This window comes from Nicotiana tabacum, chromosome 4 (genome assembly GCF_000715075.1).
Source record: "Nicotiana tabacum cultivar K326 chromosome 4, ASM71507v2, whole genome shotgun sequence".
Classification (NCBI taxonomy): domain Eukaryota; kingdom Viridiplantae; phylum Streptophyta; class Magnoliopsida; order Solanales; family Solanaceae; genus Nicotiana; species Nicotiana tabacum.
The window spans coordinates 66,587,388-66,602,023 of record NC_134083.1 but is presented as its reverse complement, the minus strand read 5'-3'; positions in this window follow the sequence as shown (position 1 = coordinate 66,602,023).

Genomic DNA, 14,636 nt, shown 5'->3' with positions numbered 1-14,636 from the left:
AAAATCTAAAAATAAAAAATCAAACGTTGCACAAAATAAGATGAATATAGACGAAAACATCGCTTAAAATCAGAGATTTGAACCAATTTTGGTTTGATTCTGTAAATCGTAGTTTTAGGGTAAGTAAGAGTCAACAGAATATAAACAAAATCGGACTCACACGATATATGATGAACATGGACGAAATAACATTCAAAAATCAGGGATTTGAACCAATTTTGGTTCAATTTTGATGAGATCTGCTTGCCATGTTTAGGAAAGCACTATAGGAGAGTAGCCAGTACCAGAAGGAGGCCGAGTATGGTAAGTAATAGCCATGAAATCCCATATTAGGTGAGACTAGAAGAAGATTTAAGGCGGCGGGTTTAGGGTTCTTCAGAGAGGAAGAAGGGAGATGAGAGAATATTAGGGCGGTGGGCAAAGGGGAGTGATTAGGGTTAGGGGGTAATTAAAAAGAAGGGAAATAATAAGGGTCGTTGATCTTGAGAGATCAACGGCCAGGATTAAAAAGTGTGTGGGGCGGGTCGTGTGAAACGGGTACCATCCGGGTTAGGATTAGTGGGTCATTGGTTTGGGATGGGGTTATTTGGGCTAGTGTATTAGGTGTTTTGGGCCATTATTTGGTCCGAAAATAGGTTAAAAGTGGGGCTAGGTTTTAAATACGCAACATTTTAGCAAAAATAATTAATGAATAACAAAATTATTATTTGTGTACTAAAGTGATTAAAAATAATAACTTAACATTATAAAATATAAAAATTTATTTTTTTCATAAATAATGTAATTATACATGAATATGGGCTATTATTGCAAAAATGTGCAATTAGCCCTAAAATGCAAATATAATTATAAAAAATGCACTGAAAAATATTTAAAACTTGATGCTAGTATAAATGATAAGTTTAGATGATTAAATCATCATAAAATAATTTGAAAGATAATTATTGGATATTTATACAATAAAAATACAGAAATAAATTGGTTTAAAGTCTTTAAAAATCATGAAAAATCATGAAAATACTTGTGTATGCTTATAAATCAAATGATGATGCATATGCACTATTTTGAAAGTATATATATATATATATATATATATATATATATATATATATATATATATATATATATATGAGAAAAAATTTGGGTATCAACAACTGCCCCTCTTTACCCGGGAATGATGAAAGAGTTGTCAGGTAAAGAAATGATTACCGATTTTGACCGAATGGGTGATTTGAAAAATGGAGGCCGAACTCCAATTTCTGAGTTGTCTACATATCCATGGTTTTACGGGAATCAGGTTGTGTGTAGTTCTGGATCCAACGGTGAACTGAGCCGATGGAGTTGTTGTAGGAATGGACAGGTTCTTCTAGATAGGACGACATCAGAGTTGTGAATGAATGTACCTTAGAACGGTTATGGGTATTTGAACGGTCATCAAGTGGAAATGGGTAACGGATGGTGGTTGGCTGTATTTGAGGTAGTTACAAGGTGTGAATATTGGACGGAAACTGGAGCGAAGATTTCTCCCGTTGGGAGAACGGTTACCTCCTGGATTACCTGCAAAACTTAAATACAATGCATGCAGGTGTATATTGCGATAATTTAAACATGATTCAAATTTCCTTTGGACCATAAAAGTTGTCTTTGGATGATGGGGATGATGTCCATAGACCATGACGTCTTGGGCCATGAATCATGTGATAAGAGATTCGCAGGCCATGAAATGATGTTCTCGGTCCATGAGGATGGTGCCTCTGAACCATGATGCCTTTGAATAATGATGTGCATTATTGAGAGATCCTCAGGCCATGGTATGATATCTTCCGGCTATGAGGATGATGTCTTCGGACTATGACGTCTTCGGACAAAATGGCAATATTCCAGCCCATGAGATGCAAAGACATGACGCTTGGTTATGCGAAGCGAAACAAAACAGATCTTAGTCTTGTGTAAGATTGGGGACAAAGATTAGCCCCGAGAAAAATAGAAAATAGTGCTAGATTTCAAGTAGCATTGCATTTGGTGTTATACAAGGAAAGACAGAGCTTAGCCTTATGCAATTAGGGAGGCAATGCTTAGCCTCATGCGAAATGGGAGACAATGCTTAGTCTCACGCAAGAGGAGGCAGGGCTTAGCCTCATGCAAGTGGGAGACAATGCTTAGTCTCGTGCAGGGGAAGGCAATGCTTAGCCTTATGCAATTGAGGAGGCAGGTCTTATCCTCATGCGAGCGGGAGACAATGCTTAGTCTCGTGCATGAGAAGGAAATGCTTAGCCTTATAAAATTGAGGAGGCAGGGCTTATCCTCATACGAAGGTGGAGACAATGCTTAGTCTCATGCAGGGGAAGGCAGTGCTTAGCCTTATACAATTAAGGAGGCAGAGCTTAGCCTCATGCAAAGGTGGAGACAATGCTTAGTCTCATGCAAGGGAAGGCAGTGCTTAGCCTTATGCAATCGAGGAGGCAGGGCTTAGCCTCATGCAAGATGGAGACAATGCTTAGTCTCGTGCAATGAACAGATAATAAGTAGTAGCAGAGTATTCCTTAGCTGGAAATGTGTTTGCGTTTGGCAGCTTTGTCGTTATGAAGATAGTGATCCTGAGGTGTGCACGTATTTGCGAATATTCCTTGTTCCTGCATCCAAAGGGAAATCGTGAGTTCTATGCGGGGGAGGGGGGGGAGGTTGGTTCGTGCCTCTGCCTGCCTGCTTTGCTTTGCTCTGTATCGAAGTCCTGCTTGAATTACCACGGGTATCATCTGGCTGTTTTATAAAAATAAAGTTTTCGAAAAATGTGCATGCATATGATGAATGTAGTTATTTAAAATATATTAGTATGCAATATCGGATAAATTAGATGAACCAATGACTGTGACACTTTAGAGACATTGCGACTTCCTTATAATTTTGAGGGTCCTCCTCAAAATTCTGCCCCAGTTTACTTAGGAGATTCTCGGACCGTTCTACATATGATGACGTTGGCTGGACTTGCTCCAGAATTTTGAGGGTCCTCCTCTTCTGCCCCAGTTTCTGGTTGTAGGGAAAATGAAAATTTTATTGAATTGTGACCAAACCCACAAGGCTGCCTATGTATCCTCTCTTAAACAGGAATCGGGTCGAGCGTAGTTCAATTATATCAGATGAAGAAATGCGAACATTCTAAACATAATATCTTTTGACTGCGTCTGAATTGATAGGCTTTGGCCAAACCTCTCTGTCCATTTCTGTGAGTATGAGTGCTCCTTCTGTTAGTACTCGGTGAACCATGTAGGGCCCTTGCCAATTGGGCAAAAATTTCTCTTTGGCTTCATCTTGATGCGGGAAGATCCGCTTCAGTACCAGCTGCCCCGGTGCGAACTGTCTAGGTTTGACCCTTTTGTTGAAAGCTCTGGACATCCTATTTTGATAGATTTAACCATGACACACTACATTCATTCTTTTCCCGTCAATCAGAGCTAATTGTTCATAGCGACTTCTTATCCATTCTGTATCACTGAGTTCAGCTTCTTGTATAATTCTTAAAGAAGGAATTTCAACCTCGGAAGGAATGGCAGCTTCGGTACCATAGACCAGCAAATATGGAGTTGTCCCGGTTGATGTGCGGACTGTGGTACGGTACCCCAATAAGGCAAACGGTAACTTCTCGTGCCATTGTTTGTGGTTGTCTACCATCTTCCTCAGTATTTTCTTGATATTCTTATTTGCGGCCTCCACGACTCCATTCATTTGAAGCCTGTATGCTGTGGAATTCTTGTGTTTGATTTTGAAGGTCTCGCACCTAGCTTTCATTAGGTCACTATTGAGATTGGTGGCATTGTCGGTGATGATGGACTCGGAACTTCGAATCGGCAAACAATACGATCTCTGACAAAATCTGCGACGACTTTCTTGGTTACAGCTTTGTAGGATACAGCTTCGACCTATTTTGTGAAGTAGTCTATGGCCACTAAAATGAACCTGTGCCCGTTTGAAGCGGCATGCTCGATTGGTCCAATGGCGTCCATTCCCCAAGCGGCAAAAGGCCAAGGTGCACTCATTGCATTGAGTTCATTTGGCGGCACCCGTATCATATCTGCGTGTATTTGGCACTGATGGAATTTCTGGACATACCTGATGTAGTCTGTTTCCATAGTCATCCAAAAATAACCTGCCCTCAGTATCTTCTTGGCTAAAATGAAACCATTTATGTCTGGTCCGCAAGTTCCAGAGTGTATCTCTTTGAGCAGTTTGGAAGCTTCCTTGGCGTCAACACACCATAATAACCCTAAATCTGGAGTCTTTCTGTACAGAATTCCTCCACTTTGGAAGAAATGGTTGGACAATCTTTAGAGCATGCGTTTTTGAGTATGATTTGCATGATTCGGGTACTCTCTTTTTGCCAAGTACTCCTTGATATCATGGAACCATGGATTCCCGTCTGCTTCTTCTTCAACATGAGCGCAGTAAGCTGGCTGATTATGAATTCTTACCGAAATGGGGTCGATGAAATTCTATTCCGGATGCTGTATCATGCAGGACAAAGTGGCCAATGCGTCTGCGAACTCATTCTGGATTCTCAGGACATGTCTAAACTCTATCTTCGTGAACCTCTTCATCATCTCTTGCACATGATATAAATATGGTAATATCTTGGTATTCTTCGTAGCCCATTCTCCCTGCACCTGATGTACCAGAAGATCTGAATCACCAATTACCAGTAATTCCTAGATATTCATGTCAACGGCTAAATTGAGCCCTAATATGCAAGCCTCATACTCTGCCATATTATTGGTGCACGAAAATCTGAGTTTCGCAGATACCAGATAATGTTGACTTGTTTATGACACCAAAACGGCACCAAAACCCACTCCTTTGAAGTTTGTGTCTCCATCAAAAAATATTCTCCATCCGTCGTAGGCTTCGGCGATATCTTCTCCTACGAATGATACTTCTTAGTCAGGAAAATACATTTTTAGTGGTTCGTATTCTCCTCCTACAGGATTTTCTGCAAGATGATCCGCTAATGCTTGCCCCTTAACTGCCTTCTGAGTCATATAGATGATGTCGAATTCACCTCAATAATATTTGCCATTTTGCCAGCTTCCCTGTAGGCATGGGTTTCTGGAAGATGTACTTCAGAGGATCCATCCTTAATATGAGATATGTGGTATAGGCGCAGAAGTAGTGCCTCAGTTTCTGGGCTATCCAGGTCAAAGCAATACTGGTACATTCCAGCAAAGAATACCGTGCTTCATAGGGTGTGAACTTATTACTCAGATAGTATATGGCATGTTCTTTCCTTCCCGTCTCATCGTGTTGTCCCAAGACATAACCGAAAGCCCTATCTAATACGGAGAGATAGAGTAGCAGTGGTCTACCAGGTTCTGGCGGGACCAGGACTGGCGGTGTGGACAAATATTCTTTGATTCTGTCAAAAGCTTTCTGGCAGTCTTCAGTCCAACTAGTTGCGGCATCCTTCCTTAACATTTTGAAAATCAGCTCACAGATCACGGTTGATTGTGCTATGAAGCGGCTGATGTAATTAAGACGTCCCAAGAAGCTCATCACATCTTTCTTGTTCTTTGGAGGTGGCAAATCCTGGATAGCCTTGATCTTTGATGGGTCTAGCTCAATTCCTTGGCGGCTGACGATGAATCCTAATAACTTTCCTGCGAGGACCCCGAAGGCACATTTTGCGGGATTCAATTTCAAATTGTACCTCCGAAGCCGATCAAAGAATTTCCTCAAGTTTGCTATGTGATCTGTACTCTTCTTGGATTTGATGATGACATCATCAACATATACCTCTATCTTTTTGTGTATCATGTCGTGGAACATAGTTGTCATGGCCCTCATATAAGTGGCCCCAGCATTCTTCAGACCAAACGACATCATTTTATAGCAGTACACCCCCACAGTGTAATAAAAGCTGTATTTTCGGCATCCTCTTCATCCATCCAGACCTGATGATATCCCGTGAAGCAATCCACAAAGGATTGGAGTTCATGCTTGGCACAGTTGTCGATCAGTATGTGTATGTTGGGTAACGGGAAATCATCTTTGGGACATGCTTTGTTTAGGTCCCAATAATCGACGCATACTCTGACTTTCCCATCCTTCTTCGGAACTGGCACGATGTTAGCCAACCAAGTTGGATATTCAATCACTATGAGAACCTTAGCTTTGATCTGCTTGGCGACTTCTTCTTTGATTTTCAAACTCATATCTGGCTTGAACTTTCTGAGCTTCTGCTTTACCGGCGGACACATTGGGTTGGTAGGTAGTTTATGAGCCACTATGGATGTGCTCAAACCGGTCATATCATCATAGGACCATGCAAAGATATCCTCATATTCCTTCAGGAAACGAGTGTATTCTTCTTTCTATGATGGTGACAGGTGAATGCTTACAGGTGTTTCCTTGACTATTTTGGAGTCTCCTATATTAACTGTTTCAGTCTCATCCAAATTGAACTTAGGCTTATTTTCAAAGTTTTCCACTTCTATGACAATTTTCTTGATTATTATACCCTCTTCTTCTATTTCTTCTGAGTCACTATCCTTATGTTGCGTTGTCTCATTACATGTCACAATCGTAAGTTCATCGGGATAGGTAATAATAATGCTGTAGAGAAAAACGTAAAGAATAATAATAAATACTAAGAACAATAATGCATTAAGTAAATCTTGAAAACGTCAAACAGGTACAATTCGATGATCCGAGCAATTATTTCAAAATAAAACATGCTTAAAACAAAATACTGAAAATGTCTCAAATGCTCATAAAAATTACTTTTAAAATAAATGATGCCAATTGCCAGGCTACCGAGGAACTCGATGGGCCCTTGATGGTGCAGCAGTCCAGTTCTTGAGAACAACTCCTTTCTCCACGATCTGAATAATGAGGCCTTCCTCCTCCTCCTCCTCCTCAATTATCGCATTGCAATCCATGTCTTCATCATCCAGAAATAGATTCCTTATACCAGCTAGAACTTCATCTTCTTCGAACTCTCACATCATGTCAGCTTGATGAAATGACTGGCTCAAATGTGGTACCGGTTACTCTAGAGGGTAATAAGGACCACACCATAGTGGCGACCAATTCCGATACTCGTGCTAGGTGTATTCATACCCAAGCCCAAAAGTTGTGTTATGACGCTTTAGCTGTATCGGTTTGGTGATCCCCTGGAGATTCTTACCGAGACCTTTGCTAGGCTCATACCCTATCCATGCCAATATGCCTTCTATCTTACTGCTCCACCATTTGTCCTTTTCAATTGCATTGACGCGCTTGATGCGATGGTATGTTTCTCCACCCAACTTCCTTCTATTCTGGATGACCAGAACAATTTGACTGGTGTAAATGGGATTACTTCTGTCCCCATGGATGATCACTTCCTGATGGTTCCACTCAAACTTCACGATCTGATGTAGAGTAGAAGCTACAGCCCCAATGGCATATATCCAAGGTCGTCCCAATAGCAGATTGCATGAGGCGGATATGTCAAGCACTTGGAATTCAACATCAAACCAAGTTGGACCCATTTGTAAGTAGAGGTTGGTTTCTCCGATTGTGGCCCTTTGAGACCCATCAAAAGCTTTTACGTTCATAGTTCCTGCTCGTATCTCATTCAAACTTTTACCTAACCTTTTCAAAGTAGTCAACGGGCAGATGTTGAGACTTGGATCCCCGTCTATCAAGACCCTGGCAATGAATTTGTCTTCGCACTGTACTGTGATATGCAATGCCCTGTTATGGCTCAACCCTTTTGGTGGCAATTCATCTTCGTGGAAAGTGATCTTATGGCTTTCCAATACTTGTCCTACCATGTTGGCCATCTCTCCACTGGTAATGTTGTTGGGTACATAAGCCTCATTCAACACTTTCATCAATGCGTTCCTGTGTGACTCAGAATTCTGCAGTAGTGATAGAATGGATATCTGAGCAGGAGGTTTGTTCAAATGATCAACCACATAATACTCCCTTGCTTGCACCTTCTTCTAAAGATCATCCGGGCCGGTTTCAATGATGGGCTGCCTGGAAGCGGCTTCTTTACTTTTCCCCCCCAAATGCTCGGGCGTGTAAACCCTATCAGTTCTGGTCATACCTTGTGCTGCACCAGTTTCTTCTATTTTCCCCTTTCCTTTCCTTCTCGCTTCTGCAGTATAGTCCCGGGGCACAACATTGGAATTAAAGGATGGTGTGGGTGCTACCGTTACGGTGAATGATGGGGTCACTTCTACTTCGAACGAAGTTGGCGTGGGTAAGGGCATTGTTACTTTAACCTCGAACGGAGTCAGTGCGGTGACCTCAACCTCAATCGGTGACTGTATCCGTACCACAATATGCATGAGAGTGACTGGAGGCATTTTGGGATCATCCCCTTCTCGAATGAGCCCAATTGACCCCTCCGGGTCCTATTCTTCATCAGTTTCTATCACATTTACCCCCTCGCCCCTATGATCTGGGAGGGAATTATTACGGATATTGGGTGCAACCTCTTTTTCCTGTATGACTTTGGTGTCAATTAATGTCTGAATCTTATCCTTCAAAGTACGACACTCATCAATAGTATGACCTTTCATGCCTGAGTGATAGGCACATGTCTTATTTGGATTATTCCATTTCCATAGCAACAACGGGAATGGAAGTGATATAACCGGCAACCTTCAGTCTCTCGTACAGTTGATCTATAGGTTCAGCAATTAGGGTGTATTGTCTGGGCGACCTACGGTCGAAACTTGTCCTGGGTTTTTGGTAGTTTTGGCGGGCTGGTGGTGAGTGGTAATATGTTGGCTGAGTGTTGTAAGTGTGGTAGGCGGTAGCGGGTTGTTGGTATCTAGGAGGTGAAGGCTGATATGTAGGTAGAGGTGTTTGGTATGTGAGAGGAGACTTCGGACCTTGGGCTACCATTATTGCACCTACTTCTTTCTTCTTGGAGATACCTCCTGACTGTATGGCCTTATTTGTGGCTTGGAGTGCTTCAAAATTTGTCACCATTCCGCTTTTGATCCCTTCTTATATTCTCTCTCCCAACTTGATGATATCAGAAATTCTTTATGATTTTTAACAACCATCAATCTTTCGTAGTATTGCGAATCTTGAGCTCTGACGAAAAACTTATTCATTTGTTCTTCCTCCAGCGCTGACCTTACTTTTGTAGCTTCAGACCTCCACCGAGTAGCATACTCGTGGAAAGTTTCTGTTGGCTTCTTCTTGAGATTTTGAAGGTAGAAAATGTCTGGTGCGTTTTCTGTGTTAAACCTGAACCGATCCATGAAATCTGATACCATGCTTACCCAATTAATCCATTTCTTTGGGTTCTGACTGATGTACCAAGATAGGGCGTCTCCAGTGAAGCTTCTCATGAACAGCTTCATACGGATTCTTTTATCCCTGCCAACTCCTACAAGCTTGTCGCAATATATTCTCAAGTGCACCTTTGGGTCACCAGTTCCATCGAACATTTCGAACTTAGGAGGTTTGTAACCCTCTGGCAGTTATACATTTGGATGAACACACAAATCTTCATAATTCAAACCCTCAATTCCTTTGTCCCCTTCGACACTTTGAACCCTGCCGATAAGTTTCTTGAGTTCCTCTGCCATGTTCTTGATGAGCAGGTCCTTCTCGGCGAATTTGGGTATGTATAGGGTCTGTTGTGGGGTGTGGGGTAAGGTTTTCACATATATGGGATTGCTTTGGTGGACTCCAGGAATTTGGGCGTAATGGTGGTCAATGGTTGAGTTTTGCAGGTCAGGAATAGGTTGTGGTGCATTTTGAGGGGCGTGGTATGTGGTAGTTTGTGGGTACTGGGTCGGATGATGATGATGATGCTGTGGAGGAGTTGGTACTGGTGGAGGATTAGGATTTTGGGGAGGCGTGGCGTATTGATGAGGTGCAGGACGATTTTGGGGGTGTTGATTTTGTGTGTTTTGAGGAGGTGTTGGGTTTTGGGTGTTTTGTTGGTTGATGTCGGGGACATTCAGGGTGAGGGAAAGGTTTGCCAAGTTATGGACCTGCTCAAGTTCCCCTTGTAACTCCAGTATCTTTTGCTCTAATCGCAAAACCAAGTCGTTCTATGCCGGAGTACTCCGACCATCCGAAGTCTTAACATTCTCTGCATGTGTAATGTTGTCTTTCCTGATACCGCTAAGATCATCAATCTTAGCCTTTCCTTTGTTCTTAGGATCACTTGGAGGGGGAGGAGGTGGAGGACCTCTAGATCTGGTATGATATGTTGATGATGCCAGTATGCACAAACCAACCTTAGGGGATGGGAATAAACAAAGAAAAGAAGAAAAACAAAAGGTAAACAAGTCAGTAAGGAGTATTAAAAGGATATTTACGATATTTAAACACGTATTGCAGAATTATAAATTCGCGTCCTAATTTGGGGACCTCATCGTGCCTGAGGTAGGCCTAGTGATAAATAGCTTTAGAGAAAACTCAATGCCGATACCTGCGTCATTTCATTAATATGATAAATAGGCCAAATCTCTACTAAAACGACAATAATTATAAAGAGTCACTAGTGACATTTGCCTTATTACATTCAAATTCTAAAACAAATCTAGAAAGCATCATCCCTAATCTACTTGGTCCTAAATGGACCTTCTCCAAGCTTGGACCTCTTAGCCCCGTCTATCAGATTCCCCAGGTCACTCATGTTCAACAGCAGATACGCCCTTGCTAGATGTCCTCCTTCATTTCTCTCTGCGTTATGACAATCCGAGACCCTTTTCCTCATCTTTCCCTCAAGTTCCATCAAACCCTGCTCCAAATACTCCAACCTTTCTGTTGATTTATTAGCGATTCCCCTCCATTCATTGATTGCTTCCATGTCCACTTTATGTTGTTCCAAATGCCTGGCCTCAGATTCAAAGACCCTTTTGCGCAACTCCTATATTTGACTTGTGCTTCAGCAGCGTCGTCTATGACCCTATTTCTCAAATCAACCCCTGGCTTGACCTTTCTTGCTATGTCATCGACCAACCATGATGGGTAGAAGTACACATAACTGGCATGATACCTGTCTGGCTCGATGATATCTTTCTCCACAATAATCTTTTGATGTCACATGTGCTGTGCCTCGAACTTGAATGGAATGACATTCCCTTGGAAGTCTGCTTTGTAATGAACCATTTTAGAAACTCGTGGTATAACCTGTTTTCTCCCTGCTTGCCTTATGACTCTGATAGGAGCATAAGGATAGATTCCCCTTAATCCGATTAGCACTAGATGAGGAACATCTCTCGACCTGATGATGACTTCACTGCTAGGGAACAACTCGAACATCCAATGTACCTTGTCATCAGTCAAATTTCTAAAAAAATGTACCCAGCTCACAGCGTTTCCCGATTGTGCAAACCTGTGTGGGATAAAAGTCATTCTCTTCGGATGGTGATAAGCTATGTGGTCATTCCATGGTCGTCGCGAAATTTCTTGACGGTATTGTCCTCTCTGAAGGTGTTCCAATAACCATATTTACAGCAATAGAATGGAATGACATTCCCTTGGAAATCTACTTTGTAATGAACCATTTTGGAACATCTCAGCCATGATCATTGTGACAATAATGTAAGTTTGCCCCTCAATTCCTTCCAATAGGGTCTTAGTGACCATAGCTAGGCGAGTGTGGATCATTTCTCCTTGTATCGGGAATATCAGCATCCCTAGAAAACATACAATGAATACAAAAACCCGGCGGTGAGTCCAACCCAAAGAAGTGATGGCAAATTCATCATGGTAAAGGCGATATGACTTGTTGTGACCATAACGCTCATAAAGGAAGTCGAATGGTATGTAAGATTTTTTTCAGACAGACTAACTCATCATTTTTTCTGAAACCCATCATTTTTAGGAAACCTCGAAAAGTACGGTTTTCCGGTACCAACAAGCCAGGGCTTTCCCATAGGAGCCCAGCGAAGCCTCCTATTTCCTCTAGAAGGGGAGTCATTTCTATATCACCAAAACGGAAGACGTCCCTCTTCTCATCCCAGAATATGGTGGTAGCCTCAATTAGCACATTTTTCGGCTGAATATCTAACAAAGAAGGTAAATTCCCAAGAACTCTTTTCACATGGTTTTTTTCACTTGGCGAGAGATTTTTCCACCAATCTAGCAACAAAGGTGGGATACTTCGAACCATGCCGAACCTGGGGACTTCGTGCCTCATTTCTGCAAAACAAATAAAGTTAGCCCTTTTCCCCTTCGGATTTGACTGTTTACACATTAATGATTATCATATTGGCATGTTTTTTTCCAAATAATGCACATATCGTGATTGTACCCATTGGGATTTAAGGAAATACCGGCGGGCTTTGGACAAGGCTTGCCTTAGAGAGTTATTACGCGGACAACGTTCTAACCCATACTAGGTTTAGACATGATGCATGCACAGTTAATATTAGAGTGGGGGTTTCTAGAAGAGTCTATACCGGTACCCTCAAGTGGACAACTTGAGAGGGGAAGGCACGGAACCGTCGATTGCACCGCTGAACGACTAGTTTTACCGCAAATAAGCCTTTCCAAATTTAAAAGGGTGATTTAGGAAGAGCGCGAACACTCATCAAGCGCCGCTATGGTATTAATTGGGCACGAGTAGAATATGATGTGGAGCATGCTTTATATAAAGATAAAACAACACGTTGTCAAGTATTTTTCATGATGAAGACAATAAATGCAATATTAAATGAAACGTAAAGACATAAAAAGAAAGGAAAACAAGGAAGAAGTTAGTTCGCGTAATGTGAAAATTGTAAAAAAGTAAGCAAGGTAGTAGGGGTAGGGAGGAACATGATTTAGTAAATTTAAAAATGATTTGGGGCAAGTAAACATGACTAAAGGAAAACACATATTGTAACCGAATTAAGCAGAGATTTGCATACGAATTCAAATAAAGGGAAAATAGGGGAAAGGGTGTGCATGTAGCCATAAAAAGGGAAAATGGTAGCGGAATGTTCATGTAATGATAAAGAACAAGGAAAAACATTCATCAAAGAAGACTAATTCATATAGACCAAGTTTGCTATGATAAGAGCCTAAAAATATCCCCAGTAGGGGAGTCATGCTGTCGCGCCCCTTCTTTCTCGCGAAAGTCGGGCTTCGACGTCGTGACAACTCTTTCTAAAGGAAGGGTGTTAAAAGAGAGAGTCGCCACCTAACGGGTTTGAGGTGCGTTAGGGCATCTATTTATGAATAACTCTGGTTTAACCAGTTTGCATCACCAAAGATCGGGTAAGGGCTCAAATTACCTCGAGGAGAAGGTGTTAGGCATTCCTCGAGGTCCACAACTATGGGTCCCGACCGAACTTGAATTATATGAATTAATCCAAATAAAGAGAAAAGACAAAATTGGGCAAATAAACAAAATAATTGATTTTAGGGCAAAGTGGGGGGGGGGGGGTCGTAAGTTTTTTAGCCTAAAGGATCACTCCGTGCAATATAAATAATACGTCGTAACTCCCTCGAGATGGGGTGTTGCTCGTATTATTCAGCGGGCACAGAATATCATCTCCTGCTACCCAATTACTATCTTTAAGTTGTTACCTAAGACACACTAATTGATTCTAAGTCGTACCTTATGCGTGCACTACCCGTCCCATGCCTATGGCCCCGGAAGCGTTTGGACCTTTATTTTGGGTGGTCCTAGACATAACTTAGGTTGCTCAAAATGATAAAACTAGGCGACATACAAAAGCAAGTTGGACTTCATATAAAAGCAAATAAGGGCTCAAGCTAGCCTCCGCACTTAGACAACAAATGCACGCAAACAAATTGGCATTTGACAGTCGCAGAATTAAGACGAGTTAAAATCATTAAATCCTATAGACATGATTTCTATGTGATTCTGGATTTGATAATGCAGGCAGTTATGCAAAGTATAATTTCTGAGCGACTGCATAGATACATACTGATTATAAGTATAAATGGTTAAAACCTATAGACAGACTATCTAGGTGACTTACGCAGTATTTGGCAGTGATAAACACGAGAGATATTCAGAATTACTCAGTTTGATCCTATAGGCATGCTTTCTAATAGTGGCAACGAAACCCTGTTGAAAGTTCAATATTAACACTTAAAAAGCGAGTGGTATTATGCTACAGGCAGGATTTCTAATGATTAACGATTGAAATTGATTTTTTATACTTAGCTCCTATAGGCATGTCTCCTAGGTGGGCAGTGTAACAGCGAATTAACCAATTAAAACCCTATAGGTATGATTTCTAAAGGCAGATTTTGTAGAACATAAGCTAACATAGCCCTATAGTCATAGTATCTAATGAATATGATGCAGTTATGTAAATTGAAAGATTGGTCATTGACACTTTATTTCCTATAGGCATAGTATCTAATAAACACATAGGAGCAGAATATGTTAAACGAATTAAACACTCAGGTCCTATAGGCAGGTTATCTAACAGAACATGTTGAGTAAATTAAACACCTATAGGCAGGATTTCTACCCGTTCACGCAAATATTAGAATAAACCCATTTTTTCAATTTTTACTAATACCCCAATTGTTATTACAGAATTATTGCAGGCCTAATACAAAAAAAAATGATACAAATAACTATAGTGGGCCTAAGACAGGCCCAAAGTGTACCTAGCCTAGCCAGGCCTTCAGTTTTGTATCCATATATGTATCAACAC